This window comes from Rhipicephalus microplus, unplaced genomic scaffold, assembly GCF_043290135.1.
Source record: "Rhipicephalus microplus isolate Deutch F79 unplaced genomic scaffold, USDA_Rmic scaffold_945, whole genome shotgun sequence".
NCBI classification, from domain to species: domain Eukaryota; kingdom Metazoa; phylum Arthropoda; class Arachnida; order Ixodida; family Ixodidae; genus Rhipicephalus; species Rhipicephalus microplus.
This window is the reverse complement of record NW_027465497.1, coordinates 10,001-22,500: the sequence shown is the minus strand read 5'-3', so window position 1 is coordinate 22,500 and position 12,500 is coordinate 10,001. Positions and strand designations below refer to the sequence as shown.

Here is a 12,500-nt window from a genome sequence, read left to right as displayed (position 1 = left end):
TTCTTTGTTTTCTTTTGATTAAGCGCGGGCTTTTTTCTTTGTTTTTTTTGCATTCGCCCCGGCAGACGCGGTTTTTGCGCCGCCCCGGCTGACGCGGTTTTTGCCGCCCCGGCTGACGCAGTTCGGACTTAGCACTTTTCGGCTGTGCCTGGCTGGCGGCCCACTCACTCGATCGCCATGTCTGTTTGCCACAGTTTTCCCGGTGGTGCCGCACCCGGGCTCGCCCCGGCTGACGCGGTTTCGTGCCGCCCCGGCAGACGCGGTTTTCGCGCCGCCCCGGCTGACGCGGTTTCGTGCCGCCCCGGCAGACGCGGTTTTTTGCCGCCCCGGCTGACGCAGTTCGGACTTGGCACTTTTTGGCTGAGCCTTGCTGGCGGCCCACTCACTCGATCGCCATGTCTGTTTGCCACAGTTTTCCCGGTGGTGCCGCACCCGGGCTCGCCCCGGCAGACGCGTTTTTTTTTTCTTTCGCCCGGCTGACGCAGTTTTCGCGCCGCCCCGGCAGACGCGGTTTTCGCGCCGCCCCGGCAGACGCGGTTTTTTGCGCCGCCCCGGCTGACGCAGTTCGGACTTGGCACTTTTTGGCTGAGCCTGGCTGGCGGCCCACTCACTCGATCGCCATGTCTGTTTGCCACAGTTTTCCCGGTGGTGCCGCACCCGGGCTCGCCCCGGCTGACGCAGTTTTCGCGCCGCCCCGGCTGACGCGGTTTCGTGCCGCCCCGGCAGACGCGGTTTTTTGCGCCGCCCCGGCTGACGCGGTTTTTTGCCGCCCCGGCTGACGCAGTTCGGACTTGGCACTTTTCGGCTGTGCCTGGCTGGCGGCCCACTCACTCGATCGCCATGTCTGTTTGCCACAGTTTTCCCGGTGGTGCCGCACCCGGGCTCGCCCCGGCAGACGCGTTTTTTTTTTTTCTTTCGCCCCGGCTGACGCAGTTTTCGCGCCGCCCCGGCTGACGCGGTTTCGTGCCGCCCCGGCAGACGCGGTTTTTTGCGCCGCCCCGGCTGACGCGGTTTTTGCCGCCCCGGCTGACGCAGTTCGGACTTAGCACTTTTTGGCTGAGCCTGGCTGGTGGCCCACTCACTCGATCGCCATGTCTGTTAGCCACAGTTTTCCCGGTGGTGCCGCACCCGGGCTCGCCCCGGCTGACGCAGTTTTCGCGCCGCCCCGGCTGACGCGGTTTCGTGCCGCCCCGGCAGACGCGGTTTTCGCGCCGCCCCGGCTGACGCGGTTTCGTGCCGCCCCGGCAGACGCGGTTTTTTGCCGCCCCAGCTGACGCAGTTCGGACTTAGCACTTTTTGGCTGAGCCTTGCTGGCGGCCCACTCACTCGATCGCCATGTCTGTTTGCCACAGTTTTCCCGGTGGTGCCGCACCCGGGCTCGCCCCGGCAGACGCGTTTTTTTTTTTCTTTCGCCCCGGCTGACGCAGTTTTCGCGCCGCCCCGGCAGACGCGGTTTTCGCGCCGCCCCGGCAGACGCGGTTTTTTGCGCCGCCCCGGCTGACGCGGTTTTTGCCGCCCCGGCTGACGCAGTTCGGACTTGGCACTTTTTGGCTGAGCCTGGCTGGCGGCCCACTCACTCGATCGCCATGTCTGTTTGCCACAGTTTTCCCGGTGGTGCCGCACCCGGGCTCGCCCCGGCTGACGCAGTTTTCGCGCCGCCCGGCTGACGCGGTTTCGTGCCGCCCCGGCAGACGCGGTTTTTGCGCCGCCCCGGCTGACGCGGTTTTTTGCCGCCCCGGCTGACACGGTTCGGACTTTGCACTTTTCGGCTGTGCCTGGCTGGCGGCCCACTCACTCGATCGCCATGTCTGTTTGCCACAGTTTTCCCGGTGGTGCCGCACCCGGGCTCGCCCGGCAGACGCGTTTTTTTTTTTTCTTTCGCCCCGGCTGACGCAGTTTTCGCGCCGCCCCGGCTGACGCGGTTTCGTGCCGCCCCGGCAGACGCGGTTTTTTGCGCCGCCCCGGCTGACGTGGTTTTTGCCGCCCCGGCTGACGCAGTTCGGACTTTGCACTTTTTGGCTGAGCCTGGCTGGCGGCCCACTCACTCGATCGCCATGTCTGTTTGCCACAGTTTTCCCGGTGGTGCCGCACCCGGGCTCGCCCCGGCAGACGCGTTTTTTTTTTTTCCTTCGCCCCGGCAGACGTGGTTCCCCCCCCCCCTCCGTCTTTCTTTTTGTTTTTTTTTTTCGCCGCGGCTGAAGTGGATTTTTCGGTGCCTCGACGCCCCGGTAGTCGCGGTTTTTCCGTTTCCGCACGGCCCCGGCTGACGCTGCTCGGTCACAGTCGCCTTTTGTGGTGATTGCAGACTTCTTGAGCGCGGGTGTTTTTTTTTTTTGTTGTTGTTGTTGTTTTATTACGCATTCGCTCCAGCAGACGCTGTTTAGACTTTTTGTTTCCTCTTTTATCCTGCGACGAGGTGACGAGGTTTATTCGGTGCCCCGCCGCCCCGGCTGAAGTGATTTTTCCTGTCCCGTGCCGCCCCGGCTGACGCGGTTGGGACTTCGCGTTTGTTCGGCCGCCACGGGTTTTGGCGCACTCGCTCGGTTGCTTGTTGTTGCCACTTGTTGCGAACCCAGGTTTCTTGAGCGAGCGCGGGCGTTTTTTCTTCCTTTCTTTCTTTGTTCTATGTGTTAGCGAATCGGCCTTTAATATCACACGAGGACTCACAACCAACAATTTTCAGTTTGAAGTGTAAAAAATCTGCAGGTGTTGACGTAACTGACTTGCCCCGTACCCTTGAGTACATCCATGAAGTTCTCGTAGTACTACTAAATCGCATTATTCCAAGTGGAGAAATTCCCATAAACTTGCAAACCTCTACACGAAAATCGGTGCGCGTGATAAAGTTGAAAATTATCGTCCGATATCAAATGTGCCTTCTATAACACAAATTCTAGGAAAAAAAAAAAAAAAAACACTTGTTCGCCGTTTTCTGCGCCGTGACTGGCAGCACTCCGGCGAAGCGAAACGGGGTCGATTCGAGCACGATATCGGCGTCTTTCGACGTGCTCGCCGGCGACCGTCGCACGAGTACGTCGCACGAGCGCGTCTGCCGGGGCGCCGTTTGCGAAGCCGACGCAAAAGTGGGAACCGCCGCTCGGATGATCGCCGCTTTCGGCAGAGTGAGTGTTGGCACTCCGGGGAAGCGAAACAGCGTGAATGCGCCCACGAAATCGGCGTATTTTGAAGTGCCCGCCGGCGACCGTCGCACGAGTACGGTAAACCGCGTCAGCCGGGGCGTAGTTCGGGACGCCGACGAAAAAGTGGGAAGCGCAACTCGGATCTTCGCCGTTTTTGCAGGAGTGAGTGGCGGCCCTCCTGCGAGACCAAGAAGCATCGATTCGTGCACGAATTCGGCGCCTTTCGACGTGATCGCCGGCGACCGTCGCTCGAGTAGGGCAAACCGCGTCTGCCGGGGCGGGCTTCGGGACGCCGATGCGAAAGTGGGAAACGCTGCTCGGATGTTCGCCGTTTTTGGCCGAGTGAGTGCTGGCACACGGGCGAAGCCAAACGGGGCCGATTACGGCACGATATCGGCGTCTTTCGACGTGCCCGCCGGCGACCGTCGCACGAGTACGGTAAACCGCGTCAGCCCGGGCGGAGTTCGGGACGCCGATGCGAAAGTGGAGAACGCCGCTCGGATCTTCGCCGTTTTTGGAGGAGTGAGTGGCGGCACTCCGGAGAAGCCAAGGAGCGCCAATTAGCGCACGATATCGGCGTCTTTCGACGCGCTCGCCGGCGACCGTCGCACGAGTAGGGCAAACCGCGTCTGCCGGGGCGGGGTTTACGACGCCGACGCAAAAGTGGGAACCGCCGCTCGGATGTTGGCCGTTTTTGGCAGAGTGAGTGCTGGCACTCCGGCGACGCGAAAGAGCGCGAATGCGCCCACGAAAGTGGCGTATTTGGACGTGCGTGACGGCGACCGCTGCAGGAGTACGAAAAACCACGTCAGCCGGGGCGAGCGACACACGGCGGTCTGGGTGCTTATCGCTGCTATTATAGGGGCACCCCGGCAGACGCAGAAAAAAAAAAAAAATTTTCGACCTTCTTTTTTGCTGGTCGAGCTCGGGTAACCCAGGTCGCAATGGGAGCCGCGCACGAAAGCGGCGTCGCGAGACGCGTTCGCGGTCGCTAGTCGCACGAGCTCGGCAACCGCGTCAGCCGGCGCGGAGTTCGGGATGCCGACGGCTAAGTGGGTACCGCTGCTCGGATGTTCGCCGTTTTTGGCCGAGTGAGTGCTGGCACTCCGGTGAAGCCAAGGAGCGCCAATTCGTGCACGATATCGGCGTCTTTCGACGTGCCCGCCGGCCACCGCCGCACGAGTACGGCAAACCGCGTCTGCCGGGGCGGGGTTCGCGACGCGTACGCAATAGTGGGAACCGTCGCTCGGATGTTCGTCGTCTTTGGCCGAGCGAGTGCTGGCACTCCGGCGAAGCGAAACGGGGCCGATTCGGGCACGATATCGGCGTATTTCGACGTGCTCGCCGGCGACCGTCGCACGAGTACGGCAAAGCGCGTCTGCCGGGGCGAGGTTTGCGACGCCGACGAAAAAGTGGGAAGCGCCGCTCGGATCTTCGCCGTTTTTGCAGGAGTGAGTGGCGGCCCTCCTGCGAGACCAAGAAGCATCGACTCGCGCACGATATCGGTGTCTTTCGACGTGCCCGCCGGCCACCGCCGCACGAGTACGGCAAACCGCGTATGCCGGGGCGGGGTTGGCGACGCCGACGCAAAAGTGGGAACCGCCACTAGGATGTTCGCCGTTTTTGGCAGAGTGAGTGCTGGCACTCCGGCGAAGCGAAAGAGCGCGAATGCGCCCACGAAAGTGGCGTGTTTGGACGTGCTTGACGACGACCACCGCAGGAAAACGAAAAACCACGTCAGCCGGGGCGAGCGACCCATGGCGGTCTGGGTGCTTATCGCTGCTATTATAGGGGCACCCCGGCAGACGCAAAAAAAAAAAAAAAAATTTTTTTCGACATTCTTTTTTGCTCGTCGACCTCGGGTGACCCAGGTCGCAGTGGGAGCCGCGCACGAAAGCGGCGTCGCGAGACGGCTTCGCGGTCGCTAGTCGCACGAGCTCGGCAACCGCGTCTGCCGGGGCGGAGTTCGGGACGCCGACGGCTAAGTGGGAACCGCCGCTCGGATGTTCGCCGTTTGTGGCCGAGTGAGTGCTGGCACTCCGGCGAAGCCAAACGGGGCCGATTCCGGCACGATATCGGCGTCTTTCTACGTGCTCGCCGGCGACCGTCGCACGAGTACGGCAAAGTGCGTCTGCCGGGGCGGGGTTTGCGACGCGTACGCAATAGTGAGAACCGTCGCTCGGATGTTCGTCGTCTTTCGCCGAGCCAGTGCTGGCAATCCGGCGAAGCCGAACGGAGCCGATTCGGGCACGATATCGGCGTCTTTCCACGTGCTCGCCGGCGACCGTCGCACGAGTACGGTAAACCGCGTCAGCCGGGGCGGAGTTCGGGACGCCGATGCGAAAGTGGGAAGCGCCGCTCGGATCTTCGCCGTTTTTGGAGGAGTCAGTGGCGGCACTCCGGTGAAGCCAAGGTGCGCCAATTCGCGCACGATATCGGCGTCTTTCGACGTGCCCGCCGGCCACCGTCGCACGAGTACGGCAAACCTCGTCTGCCGGGGCGGGGTTTGCGACGCCGACGCAAAAGTGGGAACCGCCGCTCGGATGTTCGCCGTTTTTGGCAGAGTGAGTGCTGGCACTCCGGCGAAGCGAAAGAGCGCGAATGCGCCCACGAAAGTGGCGTGTTTGGACGTGCTTGACGACGACCACCGCAGGAAAACGAAAAACCACGTCAGCCGGGGCGAGCGACCCATGGCGGTCTGGGTGCTTATCGCTGCTATTATAGGGGCACCCCGGCAGACGCAAAAAAAAAAAAAAATTTTTTTCGACATTCTTTTTTGCTCGTCGACCTCGGGTGACCCAGGTCGCAGTGGGAGCCGCGCACGAAAGCGGCGTCGCGAGACGGCTTCGCGGTCGCTAGTCGCACGAGCTCGGCAACCGCGTCTGCCGGGGCGGAGTTCGGGACGCCGACGGCTAAGTGGGAACCGCCGCTCGGATGTTCGCCGTTTGTGGCCGAGTGAGTGCTGGCACTCCGGCGAAGCCAAACGGGGCCGATTCCGGCACGATATCGGCGTCTTTCTACGTGCTCGCCGGCGACCGTCGCACGAGTACGGCAAAGTGCGTCTGCCGGGGCGGGGTTTGCGACGCGTACGCAATAGTGAGAACCGTCGCTCGGATGTTCGTCGTCTTTCGCCGAGCCAGTGCTGGCACTCCGGCGAAGCCGAACGGAGCCGATTCGGGCACGATATCGGCGTCTTTCCACGTGCTCGCCGGCGACCGTCGCACGAGTACGGTAAACCGCGTCAGCCGGGGCGGAGTTCGGGACGCCGATGCGAAAGTGGGAAGCGCCGCTCGGATCTTCGCCGTTTTTGGAGGAGTCAGTGGCGGCACTCCGGTGAAGCCAAGGTGCGCCAATTCGCGCACGATATCGGCGTCTTTCGACGTGCCCGCCGGCCACCGTCGCACGAGTACGGCAAACCTCGTCTGCCGGGGCGGGGTTTGCGACGCCGACGCAAAAGTGGGAACCGCCGCTCGGATGTTCGCCGTTTTTGGCAGAGTGAGTGCTGGCACTCCGGCGAAGCGAAAGAGCGTGAATGCGCCCACGAAAGTAGCGTATTTGGACGTGCTTGACGGCGACCGCCGCAGGAGTACGAAAAACCACGTCAGCCGGGGCGAGCGACCCACGGCGGTCTGGGTGCTTATCGCTGCTATTATAGGGGCACCCCGGCAGACGCAGAAAGAAAAAAAAAAATGGGGACATGGCGTGCGTCACCGTGCGGCTTCGCAGCGTTGCCGAAGTCGCCGAGCCCTTCGACTGAGCCGAACGGCGGACAGGGAACGTTGGTCGGCCGTTCTAACCTGTCGGTGCCACGCCGAGACGTCGTTAAGGAAAACCGCGTCGTGGGCCTCTACGACGCCGTCGAGTCGTTGTACGTTTGGTGTCCAGCGTGTCGGCGGCGAGTAGCGGACACGTCGTTCACGACTTCGGTCTTTCGCAGTCGACGCGAACTTGCGGAGAGTCGTGGTGCCTCACGTTTTCGGCAGAAACCGCGGCGGAATTTTCCCGTGCGTGCGCGCACGACCTCGGTGCTGTGCCGTCAGCGTAGTGTTGCACAAACTCGTGGCCTACCCAAGGTGCGGTACGTTTGCGGCCGTATCCTCGGTGGGAATTTCGTGAGTAGGGTCGCAAATTCTACGACCTCGGCGGGTTTGAGAGCGACGTAGACTTGTGGCACGCTCAACATGCCACACGTTTCGGGGCACACCCGCGGTGAAATTTTCTCGAGTACGCTCGTATTAGGGCCCAAGGAGGTCTGGGTACTTATCGCTGCTATTATGTGGGGGTTCTCGTGAGCGGCGTACGCGAAAGCGACCGGGTGTCTGATATGCGGCGGGCTTCGGCCTCGTCAAGCGTGTCCTCGGGTCTGCTCCAGGGGAATCCACGGCAGTCGTCTGCAGCCTCATCCGCTTGATGCGTTAGGGGCTGGTTGTCGGACGGTGCCGTTTTACCACGATATCGAGGTGTGTTCCGTGTCGTCCTCGGGCGATTCAGATGCGAAAGCGCCGAAGACGCGGGCGTGACCCGTCGTCTGGCGGCTTTGCAGTCTCGGCTCCGTTGCTAGTTCCGGCCGGTCCACCGACAGTGCAGCGGGCTTGGGCAACCCGCACGGCGCGACCGAGTCGATGCAACGAAAAAGAGCGAGCATGAACGTGCTTCTTGCCGCACGGCTCCCACTCGTCTTTCGGGAAGGTTGTGCCGTAGCGAGCTCGAACGCCGTCATCTCGGAGTGCAAAATAAGCGTGTTGGGGCGCCTGAAGGTGGCCTCCGCCGCACACAGACTGCGTCCGGCCCGCCGAGGGCGAGGACGGACGCGCAGTCGAACGATTACCTGGTTGATCCTGCCAGTAATCATATGCTTGTCTCAAAGATTAAGCCATGCATGTCTAAGTACATGCCGAAATAAGGCGAAACCGCGAATGGCTCATTAAATCAGTTATGGTTCCTTAGATCGTTTCTTCCTACTTGGATAACTGTGGCAATTCTAGAGCTAATACATGCAGTGAGCCTGGAGCCCTTTGGGTAACGGGTGCTTTTATTAGACCAAGATCGATCGGGTTTCGGCCCGTATTGTGTGGTGACTCTGGATAACTTTGTGCTGATCGCATGGCCACGAGCCGGCGACGTTTCTTTCAATTGTCTGCCTTATCAACTTTCGATGGTAGGTTACTTGCTTACCATGGTTGTTACGGGTAACGGAGAATCAGGGTTCGATTCCGGAGAGGGAGCCTGAGAAACGGCTACCACATCCAAGGAAGGCAGCAGGCGCGCAAATTACCCACTCCCGGCACGGGGAGGTAGTGACGAAAAATAACAATACGGGACTCTTTTGAGGCCCCGTAATTGAAATGAGTACACTCTAAATCCTTTAACGAGGATCAATTGGAGGGCAAGTCTGGTGCCAGCAGCCGCGGTAATTCCAGCTCCAATAGCGTATACTAAAGCTGCTGCGGTTAAAAAGCTCGTAGTTGGATCTCAGTTCCAGACGAGTAGTGCATCTACCCGATGCGACGGCTCGGACTGAACATCATGCCGGTTCTTTCTTGGTGCACTTCATTGTGTGCCTCGAGATGGCCGGTGCTTTTACTTTGAAAAAATTAGAGTGCTCAACGCAGGCGAGTCGCCTGAATAAACTTGCATGGAATAATAGAACAAGACCTCGTTTCTGTTCTGTTGGTTTTTGGAATACGAGGTAATGATTAAGAGGGACGGACGGGGGCATTCGTATTGCGGCGCTAGAGGTGAAATTCTTGGACCGTCGCAAGACGAACTACTGCGAAAGCATTTGCCAAGAATGTTTTCATTGATCAAGAACGAAAGTCAGAGGTTCGAAGGCGATCAGATACCGCCCTAGTTCTGACCATAAACGATGCCAACCAGCGATCCGCCTGAGTTACTCAAATGACTCGGCGGGCAGCTTCCGGGAAACCAAAGTATTTGGGTTCCGGGGGAAGTATGGTTGCAAAGCTGAAACTTAAAGGAATTGACGGAAGGGCACCACCAGGAGTGGAGCCTGCGGCTTAATTTGACTCAACACGGGAAAACTTACCCGGCCCGGACACTGGGAGGATTGACAGATTGAGAGCTCTTTCTTGATTCGGTGGATGGTGGTGCATGGCCGTTCTTAGTTGGTGGAGCGATTTGTCTGGTTAATTCCGATAACGAACGAGACTCTAGCCTATTAAATAGGTGCGGGGTTCCCAGCACCTTACAACCTTCTTAGAGGGACAAGCGGCTCCTAGCCGCACGAAACAGAGCAATAACAGGTCTGTGATGCCCTTAGATGTCCGGGGCCGCACGCGCGCTACACTGAAGGAAGCAGCGTGTCTTTATCCCTGTCTGAAAAGACTGGGTAACCCGTGGAACTTCTTTCGTGATTGGGATAGGGGCTTGCAATTGTTCCCCTTGAACGAGGAATTCCCAGTAAGCGCGAGTCATAAGCTCGCGTTGATTACGTCCCTGCCCTTTGTACACACCGCCCGTCGCTACTACCGATTGAATGATTTAGTGAGGTCTTCGGACCGATGTCCGGCGCGGCCTTTCGGTTGCGCCGGTCTGTTGGAAAGATGACCAAACTTGATCATTTAGAGGAAGTAAAAGTCGTAACAAGGTTTCCGTAGGTGAACCTGCGGAAGGATCATTAACGGATTGTGAAGGGTGAGCGCCTCAGCTGCGTCTGCGCCCGACACTTTCTGCCGCTGACCCCGTTTGGACGCGGGGTCGGCTTTTCCCCACGGGGCTGCCTGAATGTGGAGCGGCACCCCGTGACAAATTGTTGCGCCCAGCGGACGCCAACACCGCGACCTTGGACGGTCGGCCAGGTGGCGGACGCGGGTACAAACGGCGCAACGCACTCATAGGTCGGCTTTCGACCCGCCACTGCACCGTGGCTCGAAGCGCTCGAAATGCGCGACCCGACCGCTGCGGGACCGCCTAGTACTGTAAACAGGAGCGGCGGAGCGCGAACGGCGAGTCGTGGTTACGTCGGTAGAAGGCGAGGCTGCGCGTTCCCGAAACGCCAGCCGAGTGCCCTCCCGACCGTTCGAGCGTGCAAGAACGAGACCCGACAATCGCGCGGCGACTGCCAAGTACGAGAGGAACGGCACAAGCGTCGGCGGTCGGTCAAGGAACTGGCGATGTGACGGGTCCGCTGTGCACCAGTGCATACCGTCCCGCCGTCCGCGGCAAGCGCCTCCGCGTCCTCGGGTGACGGAGGCTGCCGGTCGGTTCTTGCAGGCGAGGGATCTCGCTGGCACCGGTTCGCGTTGACGCGCGGCCGGTCATGGCACGGCGATGCGACGGCCGAGGTGCGCAGTACTCGATGGAGGAACCGCACGCTCCGATGACCGTCCCGCCCTCCGCGGCGTATGCGTACCGACCGTAATGGTTGCAGCAGCGCCGGCCGGCTTTTGAATTCGCCACACGAAACACGGTGCGAGATCGCGGTTAGGGGAGCGTCGACGTTGCCAGGCGTTTTGCTTGCTGCCGAGGGAAAGGCGGCACGGCCACGTCGCGCTCGTCGCGATTAGCGGGTCTGCGCGCTTTGGGAAGGTGCCGCAACGACTTGCCGAAAGAGGAAGCACGGAAGAACGAGGGACTTGGACGTCCCGACAATTGAACGCACTTGCGGCCAGGCCCTTGCTGGCTTCGTTCTTCCGCCTCGAGTAGGCTCGTACGCGGCTCCGGCGCCGAAAGTGGTCCTTGGCACCGACTTCGGTGGACGTGGGAAGTGCCGCGCAAGTACGGCGCGCCTGGCTCCACCTGTTGGCTAAAGTAGGCAGCCGGATCGGCATTTTGGTGTGCGGTGGCAAACCGTGGATGCGAAAAAAGCTTGTGCGATTTCGTGGAACAAAAAGCGGGGGTCCCCCTTTTTATGCGGAGGAGACCGACCCGCCCGCCGTGGTGAACCGCGACGCCACGGTAAAAACGGGAGAGGCTTGTCGATGGGACCGTGCATCCCGCGCTCCACGGAGGCCGGGAGGCGGCCGCCCGAGGAAATGTGTAGCCGTCGAGGCCCGCATCTGCGTGCACTCTTATCCAAATGGGTGTACCGCAGGCATTTTCTGGTTAGGCGGGCCAATGAGAGCGAGCACACAACGATACCTACGGGTCCGGCTTGGAGAACCGGCTTCGACGCCTCCCGAGTATTTATAGAGGGGTGGACCACGAAAGCACTCGCAAGTAGCGGAAGCGAAACGCCGTCCGAAACACACCGTTTGCTCGATTTGCGGCAGCCGAAAAAGGCGCGGCAGAGTTTTGGAGTCCAAGCGTGCGCTGAAAAGCGCCCTTCTTGGCCACTGTTTGGCCGAGTGCCAGAAACGTTTGGTTTTGACTGTACGGAATTGAACAAACACTTTTTCACGACTCTAAGCGGTGGATCACTCGGTTCTCGGGTCGATGAAGAACGCAGCCAGCTGCGAGACTTGGTGTGAATTGCAGGACACACTGAGCACTGATTCTTTGAACGCACATTGCGGCCTTGGGTCTTCCCTTGGCTTCGTCTGTCTGAGGGTCGGATCACATATCAAGAGAGCCTTCGGCGCACAAGGGAACGTGAGCCGTCGACTCGTTTTGACCGCGTCGGCAACACGGACAGCACGCTGAACACCTCACAGCGAGCGCCAACAGCGGCCACTCAAGGGCGAGACGGTGGCGACCGTCGTGCCAGAGCCCAACCGAAACGGGGGCGACCGACTGCATTGAGGATGTGGCACCTCGTTGAGACCGCCGCAGGACTTCGAGTCGGAAGGAAGCCTGCAGGGAAAGTGCGGTCGAGGTTGCGTACTCCTCTCTGCGACCGGGCGCGCAAGAGCTGCGAGAGCCACGGACGCGCAACTTTAACGCACGGTAAACACGAGGAGCGAAAGCCGGCCAGCAAAGCTTCTCCAGCCGTGCGCAAAGTGCGCGAGATCGCAGCCTTGCGTTGCGCTTGTTGCCCTCGAAGTAAGCAGGGTGTCCCGTAGACCGGGCGCTCGAACACGCTGCGGGGCCGTGCCTCCTCCAGGCTTTGCCGCGCGAACAGGGAACGTTCGCGCGCAAAGCGCAGGGAGGTGAGGAGGCTGCGCCCGACGTTTGCGGTTCGCTGCGTACGCGGTTGATGCGGAGAGCACGGCGCGACGACTTGCCGCGAAGCGGAAAAAGTCTCCCGCACGAGTTGGCGAAACGTTGGCGAAGCTTAAGGCGTTCTCGTCGTAGTCCGCCGTCGGTCTAAGTGCTTCGCAGTTCCCGTCCCGTTCAAAAAACTGGGCCACTCCAGTTGGGGCGGGGGCGACGCTACACGAGACGATGCCTCTCGCCAGGCTGCGTGGCTGCCCTTGCGGCGGCGGCGACTGGCCTCGGCGGTGTTTGGGCTTTCGACACGGT

At 60.7% G+C, this 12,500-nt stretch overlaps 2 non-coding genes across 2 annotated transcripts; both read left to right on the top strand.

Moving 5' to 3' along the window:
• Positions 1-7,965: 7,965 nt before the first annotated feature.
• Positions 7,966-9,780, top strand: LOC142795907 (small subunit ribosomal RNA). Its single transcript, XR_012893402.1, has one exon. It is a non-coding gene; the product is annotated as a small subunit ribosomal RNA (ribosomal RNA).
• A 1,719-nt stretch (positions 9,781-11,499) lies between these two features.
• LOC142795906 (5.8S ribosomal RNA) lies at positions 11,500-11,652 on the top strand. The gene has a single exon (XR_012893401.1). It is a non-coding gene; the product is annotated as a 5.8S ribosomal RNA (ribosomal RNA).
• Positions 11,653-12,500: the final 848 nt, after the last annotated feature.